The sequence below is a fragment of the Canis aureus genome, chromosome 12, assembly GCF_053574225.1.
Source record: "Canis aureus isolate CA01 chromosome 12, VMU_Caureus_v.1.0, whole genome shotgun sequence".
Lineage (NCBI taxonomy): Eukaryota > Metazoa > Chordata > Mammalia > Carnivora > Canidae > Canis > Canis aureus.
In genome coordinates, this window is record NC_135622.1 from 31,588,242 (window position 1) to 31,604,369 (window position 16,128).

Here is a 16,128-nt window from a genome sequence, read left to right on the forward strand (position 1 = left end):
TGCAGGATCATGCTTATCTTCCTCTCTGATTTGCTTAGATGAGAATGAAAGTGAACTTGCATTTCCTGGACATATGAAAACTCTTATTAGCGAGAAACAAATCAGAAGCATTCTCAAAGGCAGGGAAGAATTAAAAGTTGAGTTACAAATCATCTGGGCATAATAAAGCATCTTGTTTAGGAGACTCAGTGACAGAATTTTTATGCTTTGTTACACGTGCCTTGTTAGGATGTTTATTTCAGGCCATTTACAATTCCAGAAATAAATGGGCAGCATTTTGTGTCAGACAAGTAACAATTGGTGATTTGGATTACAATGTCCTAGAGTTTCCAAGTACTTCTTTGACCTGTGTTTTACACTTGATTCTCTCTGTTTTTCACCATATTTCCATTCCTTCTTATTATTCTCTCAGCTGTTTTTATCTGCAATGGTAAACCTGATAATCATTTGAACTTAAAGTTTTCAAAAACAGAGTAGTTTAGACTAGGTTATAAGAAAGGAGAAATCTGAGTTATTTAAACTTTAATTCTTCTCATAATTACTTAAATGAAAACATATCCATTACATAAATTTCCATATGTACATTACAAAATTCGCTTTCTTTCAAGGTACTACTGGTATCTATGCCTGGTGAAAAGTATAGCCCTTTCCCTTGTTACATGAGATGCTGAACAAAAGGCTATAGGAAGATGTAGCCTTGATGTAATACTGCCCATAGACGTCTCCCAAACAGTATCAGGAGTACACATCCCATCATATGTTCATTGGATGGGCTGGAAAACAGAACAAAGACAGGTCATAATAACATGACAAGTCACCACCATTATGCTCTATCTACTTGGTTCCAAGACACTAAGTTTTTATGTTTTCACATTTGTACGATTGGTATACATCATAAAATCAATGTATACATTTGCTTGAGTAGTTCCTCTTTTCCCTTTTTTCATCTGAAAAGCTATTATTAAACTGATGTTTCCTTTATAACCCATATAACCTTAGAATTAAAGAAATATGTCATCTTAAACACAAGTGGCAAACAAGCCAGAAGAAAGCAAAAAATCAGAACTAAATAGCTCTCTTAGAAGTTTTAAGTCTTACATGGGCAGGCCTAGAGAATAGTGTCATGATCATAGCACAACTTTAGCTTAGATATATGCAGGAATTGATTGTGCAAAAATAATTTTTTCTTAATCCAATCAGCATTTATTAGATGCTAGCAATATGCCAGGCTCTATGTTAAGCACCAGTCTTAAAAATATGATTAAGAAGGGATCCCTGAGTGGCTCAGTGGTTTGGCGCCTGCCTTCGGCCCAAGGCATGATCCTGGAGTCCTGGGATTGGGTCCCACATCGGGCTCCTTGCATGGAGCCTGCTTCTCTCTCTCTGTGTTTCTCATGAATAAATAAATAAAATATTTTTTTTTAAAAAGATAATTAAGATGAAGCCTGTGCATTCTGCAATAAAACTTAAGGTTTTCATTTAAAAAATTACCTCTGTTTTCTAACTATATAAGGTTACTGTGTATTAAATGAAAGACATACTTAAAAAATTTAAAAGAACATAGCAAAAGCAACTTAACAGGGCACAATAAAATGTAAGCCAACTATGGGGTGCTCTTTAGCCTAGAATCAGTAATGAGTTTAACAGTAATGGATTTATGACTCATTAGGACTAAGAGAGGTTATAATTTTAAAAGGAACATGATATTTAGGTGACAGTTTAAAAGGCATTAAATTACTGTGTTCAACCTTATATTTCACAAATCTTTAAAGGGTAACAAAAATATTTGTAACAATGTGACTTGCTCATTTTTCTTATTTGTAACAACTTTTAATTGTCATTATGCTAGTGAATTAAATTGTATTAATGATTATTTTAACAGAAGGCTTCAAAAGGATTTTAAAAGAAGCTATTCTTACAGGCTTTCATCTATATATTTAAAATCTGTTTATTGCTCTTTCCTTTTCCTGTTTTGGGTGTTTGCTTTAATATTAAGTCTTATAAGTAACCATGAGTTATATGAAATGAAGGCTCCAACAGTGATAACTTGATAAAATAAGGTTTGACAGCCAGTTAAATTTATTCAAAGTATAGGTTGAATTTTTTTCAAAGTATTTAAAAAAGGCCCACATTCTTTACATTTCAAATCTGGGCTAGTGAGAGAACCCAAGTATAAAATGGAGGGTGGGACCATTTGATCAGTGGTAGTGTATGGGGCTCCAACCATAAGAGACAGAAGGCCAAGAGAAGAATTGGGAATGTGTAAGGTGGGTTTCTTGTATGGCTGACCTCGAAGGATCCTCTGTCTACTTAGTGCACTTATATGAGACCATGTTGGGCTGGACCAAGGTCAAGCCTATAAAACTCCACAGTGTTCTTGAATTTACTGTGATGTGGATTGGGAGATCAGTGGCTACTACTTCTAGTTCTGTGGTTTTTCAAAATATTCCATCAGGCTAGGGCTTGTTGCAAGTACCGAAAAGGGCTGGTTCTCCTTTTGCCTTTAGGGTAGGTTGTGATTTGATTAGAGTGGTACTTTCTGTCAGCATACACATGTGAAAATGTAGGCCCGCCTAGGGGCACCTGGGTGGCTCAATCCATTACGTGAACAACTCTTGATTTTGGTTCAGGTCATGATCTAAGAATCCTGGGATCAAGTCTTGTCTCAGGCTCCCACTCAGTGGGGAGTCTGCTTAAGAATTTCTCTCCCTCTCCCTCTGTCCTTACCCCTGCTTATGCACTCTCTCTCTCTCAAATAAATAAATAAATCTTACAAAAAATAAGCTTATATCAGAGAAGGCATAGTGGGTGGACCTGGAAGGTCATTCAGCCTTTTCAGGGTCAGCAGGAAACAGGTGATGAGGCTGCATTTTGCTAGTTTTTCTGTTCTAAGAAAGGTCAAAATGCTGTATCTGAAGAGGTCAAATGTGGGGCCTGATGTGACACCACAGAACCAACAGTTTAGAACTAGGACAATGGTATTAATGTTAGTAGATGGAGGTTAGGTGAAAGAGATGTGACTGTCTCAAATGCTAGTGGTTTGTTGTTGTTTTGAGGCTGGAGGACAAGAATTCAATGAGACTTTCTATTTCAAATACCTTGCAAAACACAAAAGGTCTCAATAAAGATCAGGTTAAGTTCTCTCCTATTGTCTCTCATCTTTTTGAGTTTTCTTTTCCATATTTCTCATGCATGCTAAATGCAGATTTTCAATCTGGCAGTAACAGTTATCTTTATGTCTATGTCTATCTCTAGCTACATTTATATTTCTACATATATGACTCTACACATTTTTTTTTTAAGTAAAACAAAAGAGACTTTTGTTTAGGGAATGTGAATAAGATCTTAATGTTTGGTCAGAGGGGCTGAAAGTAGACCTAGTTTGTTATTTAGGCAGGGGTAATGATTTAGGGAAGTATCACTAAAGTATTTTGGAGTAAAAGTACATCCTAGGAAAGACTCTAGAATGTTATCCAAATAAGGTAATGATAATAAATTTAAAAGTGTACAAATTATTTAGGAGAAAAGAGTATCTCCCTAATAATTCTGTGGCGCTGCATTCTGTGAACTGCTGTATATGTTTCTTTAAATAACGACATATTGAAAGGAGATTGGAATTTACAAATTAGCTCTGCCACTTTATGGTTTTCTGAATTTATGCAATATTCAAACATATAAATTAGAAAAGAATAATACATAGGTGCTAATGCTCAGGGTAAGGTTTAAAGCCACTTCTTGTAATTGATATTGTTAACTTTTTTTTTTTTAAATTGTGGTAAAACATACATAACATAATATGTATCATTTTAACCATTTGTAAGTATTTATATAGTATTTAGTATATATATATAGTATTTAGTGTGAATACATTCACAAAGTTTGATGGTGTTATATTCTGAAAATCAAAATTTCGTAACTTTAAATCAAAATTTCCTGTCTCCATCTATTGGCAGAAGGAAACAAATGAACAAGATTTAAAAAAATGGGTAGAAGATGGAGGAATAAGCAGTCGATTAAAATTAAAATATTTTTTTTTACTGACACTAGTTTTTTTCTATTTTTCAATTGGTTTCATAAAGTCATAAAACACTATCCTAAAATCAGATGAAATAGAAAGCAATTACATTTTGTAGATAGAAAATCCTTTCTGAAATTGATATTCCTTCACTTTTCTAAGTTCTTGGTTAGCAAAATATTGCAGTGATACATTAGAAATACAGTATGTTTAAAAGGAGATTTCATTGTTGTACCAAATTGTTATAAGAATTTTGAACTTTAGACCTGGAAGGTACATTAATGATCACCTGGTCTGAATCCTTCATTTATAACTGAGGAATGAAGTCCATAAGGGTTTATCTTTCTGTCTACTCATCTATCTGCCTCAAACATGCTTTGTTCCAAAAAGTATTTTAAAGTGGTTTGTAAGGATACATAAAAAAAAGATAACAAATTGGAAGTAGATGAAAAAGGCAAGGGTGAAAAGGAGCAAGATCATAAAAAGAGGACGAAATTAACTCAGAAATGCACCTTATTAAACCCTAGCTATTTAATGCACATAAGCCTCAGACTAGACTGTAAATGTTCTACTGGTCAATGTACAGAAGGAATTCTGATTACTTAAGCAATTCAGTTCCTCCAAAGATTAAAAAAAATCTATTTATTCAGAAGATGGACCACTGTTTACAATACAAGAAAGAAATGTTTCCTGAGTGTCTTATGAAGAGAATACATTTTCTAAATCAGCAATATTTTCCAAGACTTCATTGTAGGAGACAGAACAACAAAATTCTGTTTTTTATGGCATCTCTCAGTGCAAGCTGATTTGAGTGTCATCTGGGTGCAATTCAGTAAAAGGTCTGAATGATGGGAATCTTGGCCCTTAGTCCTGGGAAGGACACTGATGTGTTGAGTTCCATTCAGGGCAGCTGGAGCTTTGTTCTCATCCTACTATCAGAGACTTAAGCTTTCTTTTCCAGGTAGCTAAAAAGAGAGCTACATGATTTGGCACCATGAGACTAGAACTTGGCTTTCCCCTAAATCAGTATTTTACAAACATATTTTGGGTATGTGAATCTTCTGGGATGCTTGTTAGTAATTCACATTTCTCTACCTCATGTTTATTGATTCAGATAAAGCAAGTGTAGGTGGGGCCCAAAAATCTGCATGTGATATAGGTGTGAGGAGTTGAGAAACGCTGGATCGGCTTTTCCTGGGAGTTGTATTAGCTACTTGATCATTTAAAGGTAGTATATCTGTACTTCAACCAAGGTCTTTATGGGATGTTTTCCTTCTTGTTTTCTTCTTTTTCACCTTCTTCTTTCTGTAGTTCCATATCGTTTAAATAATTGCTGGTTTTAGAGCTGGATTGAAAATTATCTCTGGTTGGAACTGAGATGTACTGATATGTGATGTTGAACATCTTCTCATAGCTTATTTGCCTTATGTAGATAAGGAAACTGAGGCTCAGAGATGGTTTGTTGGGGTGTCTATTCAGATTTTTGTCCAATTTTTAATTAGGTTGTTAAATTTCTTTTTTTTTTAGATTTTTATTTTTATTTTTTTATTTTTAATTAATTTATTTGTGATAGTCACAGAGAGAGAGAGAGGCAGAGACACAGGCAGAGGGAGAAGCAGGCTCCATGCACTGGGAGCCTGATGTGGGATTCGATCCCGGGTCTCCAGAATCGCGCCCTGGGCCAAAGGCAGGCGCCAAACCGCTGCGCCACCCAGGGATCCCAGGTTGTTAAATTTCTTATTGAGTTATGAGTCCTTTGTGAATTTTGTGTAGTTGTTCTTTATTATATTTATATTGCTCCTTGTCTTGGTTTGTCTTGTCATTCTTTTCACAGAACAGTACTTCTTAAATGGGCCACAAAGAATAACCCAGGATATTTTAAAAGATTCTGATTCTTTAGGTCCTTAGATTATGATATAATTATTGTAGGGACTGGGAATCAGAATTTTTCAAAATCTCCTTAGGGGATTCTTATGTAGTTCAAGTTTGAAATGCACTGTCCTAGAATACTATTCCTTAAACTTGGGTGTACCATGTAATCACATGGAGGGTTTTTTTTTTAATTTTGTTTTTAAAATTACTGATCCCTGAATCTTACCTCCAGAGATTCTGATTTGACTAGCATGTGGTTTAGTCTGGGTATTCAATTCAGTCTTTAAATGTTTGCTGGGTGATTTTAAAGTGAAACAAAGTTTGAGACCCACTGCCCTAGAATAAACTCTTCAGCAATGCCAGAGTTGTCTCCAACACAAGCAGTGCCTCTGAGAATTACAAAAAAATACCCAATAAGTAGAAGAATTAGTAAAAACATACTGTTTCTCAGCCCATGCCATGGCATATCTTTAGGGAGCAGAGTGTGAGCTAAGTCAAGTGTTGTTATGCTTTGAGTTCACACAGTCACAAAATTACCAAATTCACGGGCCCTGGGTAGAGAAGACAAGATAGTATCATCTCTTGGTGATAGTACAAAATCATTACCGTGTGAAGGTAAATAGCCTTTCCTATACCCCATGTGACAAGAATAGAAAAATCTTAGATGATACCACTTGGTTTCTTCCTTTCCAACTTTGAGGAAATTCAAAGGACACACTATCCACTTGGGGGGTGCGTGCAATAGAGGATGTGCTTGGTTGAGAGGACAGCGGGAGATATGATGGAGGAGGCAAGATGGCAGGGATCTGAGAGTATATATGAAGCAGAAAATGTTCATGGGGAAACATATGAGGCTCTCAGGGATTATAGGGTATCAGAAAATATGAAATAATGGGTAATTTTGAAAGAAGAAAATAAAACTGGAAATTAGCTTTGGGGATTGCTTTCTTAAGTACTGCATGATTTACAACCTAGACTATATGGGTTATGGGTTTATGAGCATTGCATTGTTGTGGAAAAATTAAAAAAAAAAAAAGAAAGAAAAGGTCCCAGATCTCTAATCCTTCTCAGGGAGCTATCACTTGATGAAGGAACTAGGTATCATCAACTTATTATACATTTAAAGAATAGGGGACCCAGAGATGTTAACTGATTCATTAATGGGGTAGAACTAAAGATAGAGATTAGATTCAGTGTCCCCCTGCCCCTCCCGGCACTGAAGCCCAACTTTTTCTACTATTCTTTGTGCTGTTTCCTACATAATAATGGTTACTGCTTATTGAGAGATTACTACATGCACTATATAGAGATACCATATAGTGCAATGCATGTTAAACAAATTACCTTATTTAATCTTCAGCATCTCTGTGAGGCATGCAGTGTTCAGCCCATTTTACAGATGAATAAACTGAAGATGGGGCAGTTTAAGGAACTCAGTCAAAATCACATAGCTATTAAGTCATGGAACGGGTTTTATATCTGTGTCTATCTCATTCCCTTCTACTATATGATATTGATTCTTGTAAGAATAAATGAGAAACTCCTTAGCCACTCTGAACTAATTTTTCTCTGTTTACTTTCATGGGTTCTAGTTTCTGGGCTGCTGAAGGGACTGAGCTCTAACTTCCAACCACAGTTCTCATCTCATGCTTCCTATCTTGCTTAGGAGTTAGAACATATTGGTAAATAAGACTTGTTTTGTTCTCAAGGGCCCCAGCTTACACTCACACTTTAGAGGAAATGAAGATCCTTTGTTAGCACAAGACTTTTCCTATGTCTTCTATTAATGGAAACATTTGAGAAAAGGCCACTGAATGATAAAGTGTCCAGGTATCAAACCTGTCATTCATAAATATTTTCTCTGGTCATCTATTTTGTGTAAAGCCCCTTGGTAAGAAGCAGGAGATTCAAAGAAGTTTAAGACAAAATTCTGACCTTAAAGGAACCTATAATTTGTTTGGGTGGTTAAAGCTTTTGATCCAAACAAAATCATCCAACTAGCTATATCAAAATACCATTTTCTACTTTAAACATTCATATGCCTTGTAGACTATTTGAAAACATTAAAAAATTTCAAATTTTAAATGGGACACTGATATATAAAACAGGTAAAAGCAAAGTTGTTTCGAATGAAATGGTAGGATATACCTGGAGCCCCACCTACCCAGTCTACTATCTCATCTGGTGTCTTCTGAGGTATCTTATCAGCACCAGACTCCAAGGGACGCAGGTAAAGCACTGCTGGGTGCTTGGAAAGACCCCTGGATTCATATTCAGAAGGACCTGGATTTTATTCCTAACACTAATAATCTTAGGCAACTTTTTAATCACATCATTAGGAAACTTTTGGTTTATGCAAATTAAATAGGTTTTTCATAGGTCTTCTTCTCTGGCTATTAAGACTTCCTTAGAGAGGATGCACTAGATAGGAACATGACCTGGTATACTGCATGGGAATGTGACTTGGAAAGATGTCCATGGTCCTTTACCACTCCTATATCATTCTGTTTTATTCTGGACACTCAAGAAGGCAGTCTGGAAGAGTGGGGGTTTCACATTCATAGGCCCTCATTAAAGTTGCTCATTCTTTTGGTCCAGTGATAACAGAGGAGGGAGGCAATGAATGCATTCTCCTAATGCTCTCTTGCTGTTACTAAGGCATTTTTTTTTCACCTAGAAACAAAATCTTCTCTAGGCTTCATCCAACATTTGTGTTATCTATCCCCCTACTCATTGCTAGAGTCATCCTAGCAGCTACTATCATCCACTTACAGTATAGCTCATTGCCTCACATTCTTGAAAGACTCTGGTATTTGACTAATTGTCTTCTTCCCTACTCTGAGTCTTGTCAACATTGGGAATTATCTGAGTGTCTATGTAGTCAACCTATCCAGTACCTCACCTGTTAGTTTCATGATGTTTTCAACTACAGTGTGAACTGCAGCCCAACCCACTTCATTCTCCTGTTTCAGTCATCAGAACTGCTTGCTTTCTGAAGTTTTGAGCTCCTTTACTTGCTGATAAAAATCCAACTATCAGGGGCACCTGGGTGGCTCAGTGGTTGAGCTTGTGCCTTTGGCTCAGGTCATGATCCCAGGGTCCTGGGATCGAGTCCCATGTTGGGCTCTCCACAGGGAGTCTGCTTCTCCCTCTGCCTATGTCTGTCTCTCTGTGTCTTTCATGAATAAATAAATAAAATCTTTAAAAAAAATCTGCCTATCAGACTCCCTCTTTTCCACCAAATCTACCTACACCTACCAAACCTGTCCTTATATATCATCACCCTTTGCAGTTCTTTTCTTTATATCAGCCTCTCTCATCCATGCTTCCTTCCTATTCTAGGCTGGACAATCACTAGAATCACTCTCAATAGTACATTAAGTTTCTATCCCCTGTTTTTCTCCAGCTTTTGTTAAGGCACAAGGGACACTTCCCCTCCTTTTCTTCCTCCCTGTGGTCAGACTTCCACTAGAATAAAATTCCTGGCTTTTCTTCTTGCATGTGCTCCTTTTAGGGGACAGCGAATGACTAACCTAAATGATGAATTTTGGAAGAGGATCTAAAATGCTCTTCTCACCTTCTAGATCCTTTTTGGGATTTTCCAGCTTGCAGAGCCAGTGTACACTCAGTTGTTTCTGAACTCTGCCTGCCTATGGAGAGCACACATTCTTCCGTACTCCTTAAAGTGAAAGGGGAAGCCTCACATTATTTAGCACTCCCTAAATTTTTGGCTATCCTGCAAACTAGATTTCATCATTAAAGGTTGTTATATGTTGTTCCCTGTATTACCAAAACTTAAAAAGAATCCCCAACTCTGAACCAGTGCTTAAATATGGGTTCTCTACTTTACTCAGTTGGCCAAGTATGGCCATAAATCAGTTCACTACTATTGTAAACTTTCAGTGATGCCTGGATGGTGTTGCACAATCTTTCCCTTGCCATTGGGGGATGCTTTCTTTCCTTCCTGTAGCAGCTCCACTTACATTCTGATTCTTCTGAGAATCTTGCCCACCCTGTCCATGACCAGCAGATGACATCATCTTCTGAGCACCAAGAAACTAATGGATTTGAAAATCCTTAAACCTTCTCACACTTGTAATATTCTTTCACTACCCATCTTCTCTTTCTTTCCTCTCTTCTTACAAGAAGCATTTCCTCCCCAATTCCAGGGTGATTTCTGCATTTGTCTCTTGATCCCATCCTTTCCTTCCCCTCCTTGTGTCTTATTCCACTGATTAATTCCTCTCTCCTATCTCTCATCTTTGTCTGCTCTGTAAGTGCTTGTTCTGTGGACTAAAAATATACTCTAGCCTTTCTCTCATCTTGAATTAAAAAGTCTCTCCTGTGGCTTTGTGTGTCTCTGTAGTTGCAGCCAAATCTTGGCTCCAATCTGTGCTGGTTCTCTGTTTTCTTGTTGTTAACCACTTCATCCATTTCCATCAGGTTTTTCTGCCTCCCTCCTCCTCCAGCACACATTAAATCAGCCTCAACAAAGGCTTAGCTAGTTTTAATTACCAGCTGTTTAGGGAATGCTCCCAAATTCCTTTCTCCAAATCTCTACCAACTCTATGTATGCAAGAGCCACAAAGGACATCTCTCTGAGCTCCACTAGCACTTCAAACAAGATGATGCTTCAGACAACTCTCATTTTCTCACTAGTCTCTACCCTTCCCCCACAATCCTGTTTCTACTCTTTCTAACAGATGTTTCCATTCTCAGTTAATGGCAATGTTTTCATTCCAGCAGCCTACACCAGAAACTTTGAAATCACTTAAGATTCAGTTTTCCTACCACGCTCCCACCTGGCGCCCTATTGTATGGTTACTATTGTCTAGTCACTGAGTCATGTTAATTCTCTTTAAACATTTCTCAGTTTTGTCCCTTGACTCTTCACTTTTACTACTATGACCCAGTTCTGACTGTCTCTTGCCACCATTGCCATGGCCTCCCAGATGGCTTATCTTAATGTCAGCCCTTCTTCCAAATAGTCTTTCCTAATGCTACCAAAATGATTTCTGAAATGCAAATCTGACCATGTTATTCTTTCACTTCGACCTCTTTCTGGTTTTGCAATTGTCTCTAGAATGAATATCCAAATTCCTTTTCCTGGCATGTAATACTCTTCAGTCCTGGTCCCTACCTGTCCACCCTTCTTGTCTCATTCCCTGTAACTTCTCCCCTCAAGTCATCACACCGTGTCAATGTGGAATGCTTTCTCTCCAACAGTTACCAACAGAACTCTTCATCTTTTAGGTCCCAACTTAAGGGTTATCAGTTTGTGAAGGACTATAGATCTCCTCACACTTGTCACATTCTATTGCATTAATTATTTACATGTGACATGATTTGCTAGACTGGGAGCTGAAGGCTATTACTTTATCTGCATCTTTGTACTCCAGTGTATACCATACCAACTGGCACATGGTCAGCAGTCAGAAAATGTTTGCTGAGTAAAATTGAAAAGTGCTATTGATTAACAAAATGTGACTAGAAGGAAATACACCAAAACAAAAATAATAGATGTGTTCAAGTGATGGGATCTTGAGTGACTCAAAAACAATTTCTTGGGGCACCTGGGTGGCTCAGTTGGTTAAGTGTCTCTCTTTAGCTCAGACCATGATCGCGGAGTCCTGGGATTCAGTCCCGCATTGGATTCCCTGCTCAGTGGGGAGTCTCCTTCTCCCTCTGCCCCTCCCTCCAGCTCATGTTCTTTCTCTCTCTCTCTCTCTTTCAAAAATAAATGAAATCTTTAAAAAGCCAAAAAAAAAAAAAAACCAAAAAACAAAAAACAAAAAAAAAAAAAACAAAAAAAAACCCCCACAACCCTCCAAAAACCCAATTCCTTGGCAGCACCCTCTACAAGATGGGATGCTGCCTGATTCATGAATTGTTTAATAAAGCCAACTAGATCTTTAAAATTAAAGCATAAATAATTCTTAAATATTCTATAAATTGGTAAAATTATAAGGAAAAGCAGTACAAATTTAAAGGGAAATAATGTAGACCAGAAACCACATGGTAAATGTACTTCCAAGCTAACATTTCTCAAGGAAGGCTCGGAATAAGTAAGTAACTTAGACCTTGGCTCAGGGACTTGGTAAAAGCTAACTAAATAACTAAACAACTACATGAATAAGTAAAACTGAGTTTAGAAAGGTAAAATAAAAAAACATTATATATGCTTTTCTCATTCATTCATTCAAAATAGTCATGTCTTTAAATCATTTAATCCTCCTTGTTCCAGTAAGTTTTTAAATAAACTTACAGTGAAGCATAAAATATAGAAAGGTTAAGTAAATTAAAATTGTTTTAGCGAAAGCAAGGTAAAGGAATATAAAGCCAGCCAAGTAAAATGAAGGCAGGAATGAAAAGAGTACAAGTTCAAGTTCAAGCTATGAAGTTTTATGTGCAGGCCAGAAGTGGGCTACAGATTAGTGATAAGATTCATAATGATGATAACATAGAATCAAGTCATTCATTTGGTAATTAAATCTACTAAGACCATTGAGAAAATTTTCCTACAGATTCTTAAATATACAAAATACTGAGTCTCATAGATTTATTTCTCATAAGATTAATCAATGTTGGAAAATAGCACTGATTATAGAATATAATTCAGTAGAAACGGTTTTTTTGGGGTCCAATATGATCATTCTTTAATGATCTGGCGTATGTAGCAAAGGTTGTGAGTAATTCATTTAAGTGTAGATTTATGAATCTCTCCCATCTTTATTGCCTCTTAGAAATTCTGATGCAGTAGTTTGGAAGTAGATTCCTAGAATTTGTGTTTGGATAATCACCTTGGGAGTCTTTGATAGTACAAGAGGTCTATACCATACTTGAAAAATACTGCTTTAGAGTCTAGAGAAACAACTGGACTCCATATACTTTAGTAAGTCATCTGAAAATTTGGTTTCTCTCAGCTGAGCTAAAATGTTGTGTGCAAACATTTGGAGATTGTGTTTCCTGGCCAATATTTGGAGTGTGGCTGGCTGGTCTCTGTTGCCAGTTAATTATGGAGCCATATCCTTAATACTTTAGCCAAGTTTGAGGTAAAAGAAATTTTTAAATATTTACGAGACCATATGAAACAAAATTGTATTTACATCAAAGCTGTTAGAGTCAGTACTAAGAATCTTCCTAAACAAATTAATTTGGGACTTAGTCTAAAAAAGGCATCAACTAATAACTTAGAACTCAAGTTTCAATAATATAAAGCATGATAGCAATAATTTTAGGCTAAATGAAATTCAAATAGGTGTAACAGGAAGCCCAGCTTGGCCATAAATATCTTTATCTCTAAAATATAACTAGCTTTAAACGATGTATCCTCTAGGTGAATACTCTAGGATAAACTTGTCATGTATTGGATTTACTCAGTTCTAACAAACTGGAAATGGTGGAAATTATGGATGTAACTTTAAAGATTAGGTTATAAAAAGTAGTATGGCTTCCAGCTTGAGTATTCCCTTCTCTTTCTTTTTACTCTTTCTCCCTTTTCTTTGCCCTTTCTCCCTTTCTCTCTCTCTCTCTCTCTCTCTCTCTCTCACTTTTCTCCCTCCCTTCTCATTTCTCTTGCTCTAGGAGGCAGGAGCTGTCCCGTTTTCAGCAGCCTTGTGAAGAGGCCCATATGGCAAGGAACTGAAGCCCCCAGCTAACTGCCAGTGAGGAACTGAGAAGCCTGCAAACAACCCTGTAAATGAGTTTGGAAATTAATCCTCCAGTGCTAGTTGAGACTTGGGATGACCACAACCTCAGTCAACAGCTTGACTACTACCTAATGAGAGACCACATCCACCCAGGTCAGCTGTTCCTAGACTCTTGACCTTCAGAAACTTTTTTTTAAGCCACTAAATTTTGGGTAATTTGTTATACAGCAATAGATAATTAGTACAAATATGAACACGTAAATAAATAAGATTCCTTACCATATAAAAGTATACACTGTAAACGGAATAAAGTGCTCTTTGTTTGAAGTAACTGATCTGCAATACTTTCTGACAGTTATTAGATAGTAGGACCACTCATGACACCATTCTTATTTTGTGAGACTAGGAAAGTTTAAGGGGTTGTAAATTTTTCTTTTACTTATGAATGGAGAACAGTTCACTAAAAAAATATTATCAAATCATTAAGAATACAAAGTAATGTATTCTTTTATTTCTTCTGGAAACATCATCTTCTGTTATATCCACCTGCTATTTATATAGACCCTGCTTCAAAATGGGACTGAGTCACTAGCTGGTTGTTAAGGTTGACTCTAGTATAGCTATTAAATGATTGTTGTCCACAGTTGAGGGCCTAATTTAACAAATTTCAGTTAGAGCCAGTGATGTCTTCAACAGTTAGATATTGTGGATTCAGAGGTGAATTATCTTAGTCCCTGTCCTCAAATTGCTCACAATCTGGGGGGAGACTCAGGACAAGGAGGAGAAGGGATAAAGAGATAAGTGGGAGGAAGATTACAATGTGGCGTAGTAGGTGCAAAATATAAGAGGGAGTTCATGGAAGCTCTCCTGAGAGATGGTGACTTCTGAGCTGTGATTTTTTTCCAAAATTATTTAGTTTTCAGGCAGACATAAGCAGAGTAAGAAATTCCACAATAGTGAGGGAAAATGTTCAGAGCTACAAGGCTGTTTAATATGGCCTGATGGTCATGTGTTTGGAGGGTGGAGGTGAGGTAGGCAGTGAGAAGTGTCGGGGGATGACACTGGAACCAAGGAAAGAACAGATATGGAAGGAAAGGGTGATGTGGCAAAAAGAGCCAAACCTGGGTGGCGCTTTAACATACTAATTTTAACCTAAAGCAAGATTAAAAAGAAAAATTCACTGAATTACAATTTCTCATATGTAAAGTGGTGATGACAGCACCTAATATACAAGCTACCTTGTTGACTTTCAGTTAAGCTTAAGTATGTCCTTTGCTTATACATTTATTAAAATATTGATGTTAAATAAACCTAGAACTTACCAGTATCTTTAGGAATCTGAAAATATAACATATGTCTTTATTCAGAAGCAATATTATTATTTTATGTAAACTTTTATAAACACTGAAGCTATGCCTACAAGAAAAAAATTGGGGATCTTAGGAAATAATAGAAGTAGAAGAAAGGATATGAGAATGTAAGCTGTCATGTAAGCTGCTCTAATTCTGAGTATTAACCTTTTCAATTTGATTTTTACATACTGATAATTTGATTATTTAAATATGATTATACTTAATATTTGAGCTTAAACATCTAAACTCATTAAGGAGAGGGGAAAATGTACATTTAAAAAATATTTTATTTATTTATGAGAGATATACAGAGAGAGGCAGAGACAAAGGAGGCAGAGGGAGAAGCAGGCTCCCTGCAGGGAACCCAATGCGGGGGGTGGGGGGGGGTGGGGCTTGATCCCAGAACTCTGGGATCACGCCCTGAGCTGAAGGCAGATGCTCAACCACTGAGCCACTCAGACGTCCTGGGAAAATGTATATTATGTCTATTAGTACGCATTTTCTTTTTTTTTTTTTTTTAATTTATGATAGTCATACAGAGAGAGAGAGAGAGAGAGGCAGAGACACAGGCAGAGGGAGAAGCAGGCTCCATGCACCGGGAGCCCGACGTGGGATTCGATCCCGGGTCTCCAGGATCGCGCCCTGGGCCAAAGGCAGGCGCCAAACCGCTGCGCCACCCAGGGATCCCTAGTACGCATTTTCACTGGTGTGCTGAAATTAATAAATAAAATTTTACCTAACCTCGTGATATGGATTGGTATCTTTAACATGTTCTCTTATTTACCTTACTAATTCCTGAAGTAGGTCCTTTGTGAGTTTTATAAGAGAAGTACTTTTGGTGTTGTTATTGTTCATGGCTTCCAAAATTTTATTGGAGAGCTATACCAGAAAATAAATTGCATTGTTATATTTTATAGTTCCTATTAACAAATTTAATGTTTGGTCTCTTCTGATTTCTGAACTATAAGATTTCCTGAAGGAAAGAAAAAACTAGGGAGAAATAAATCATTAGCTTTACTCATATGTGGAATATGTGAGAAAATGAACTTCTAAGGTCAAAATTTTCCTATTTTTTTCAACCTCCACAATGGAACTAAGAACTGATTTGGATGTTGAGTTGAGGTCTACGCTCAAGTACGACGCCCACTCAATCTTATGAGATTCAGAGCTCAGGACTGCCTCTCTGTGAAGGCTCAAAGAATGAGTAGGCTCATAGTTCAAGGCAATCTTACGGGTGCTT

At 36.9% G+C, this 16,128-nt stretch overlaps 1 long non-coding RNA gene across 16 annotated transcripts in view; it reads left to right on the forward strand.

Annotated features, from left to right (window-relative positions):
• The window catches only part of LOC144280927 (uncharacterized), a 764,680-nt gene that overhangs the window by 228,954 nt on the left and 519,598 nt on the right, over nucleotides 1-16,128 (forward strand). For 2 of the 16 annotated variants that reach the window (XR_013349361.1, XR_013349370.1), the window contains exon 5: nucleotides 13,472-13,689. The exons of the other annotated variants lie outside the window; for them this stretch is intronic. This is a non-coding gene — a long non-coding RNA (uncharacterized LOC144280927). The remainder of the gene's footprint in view (nucleotides 1-13,471; nucleotides 13,690-16,128) is intronic. 16 annotated transcript variants of the gene reach the window in all.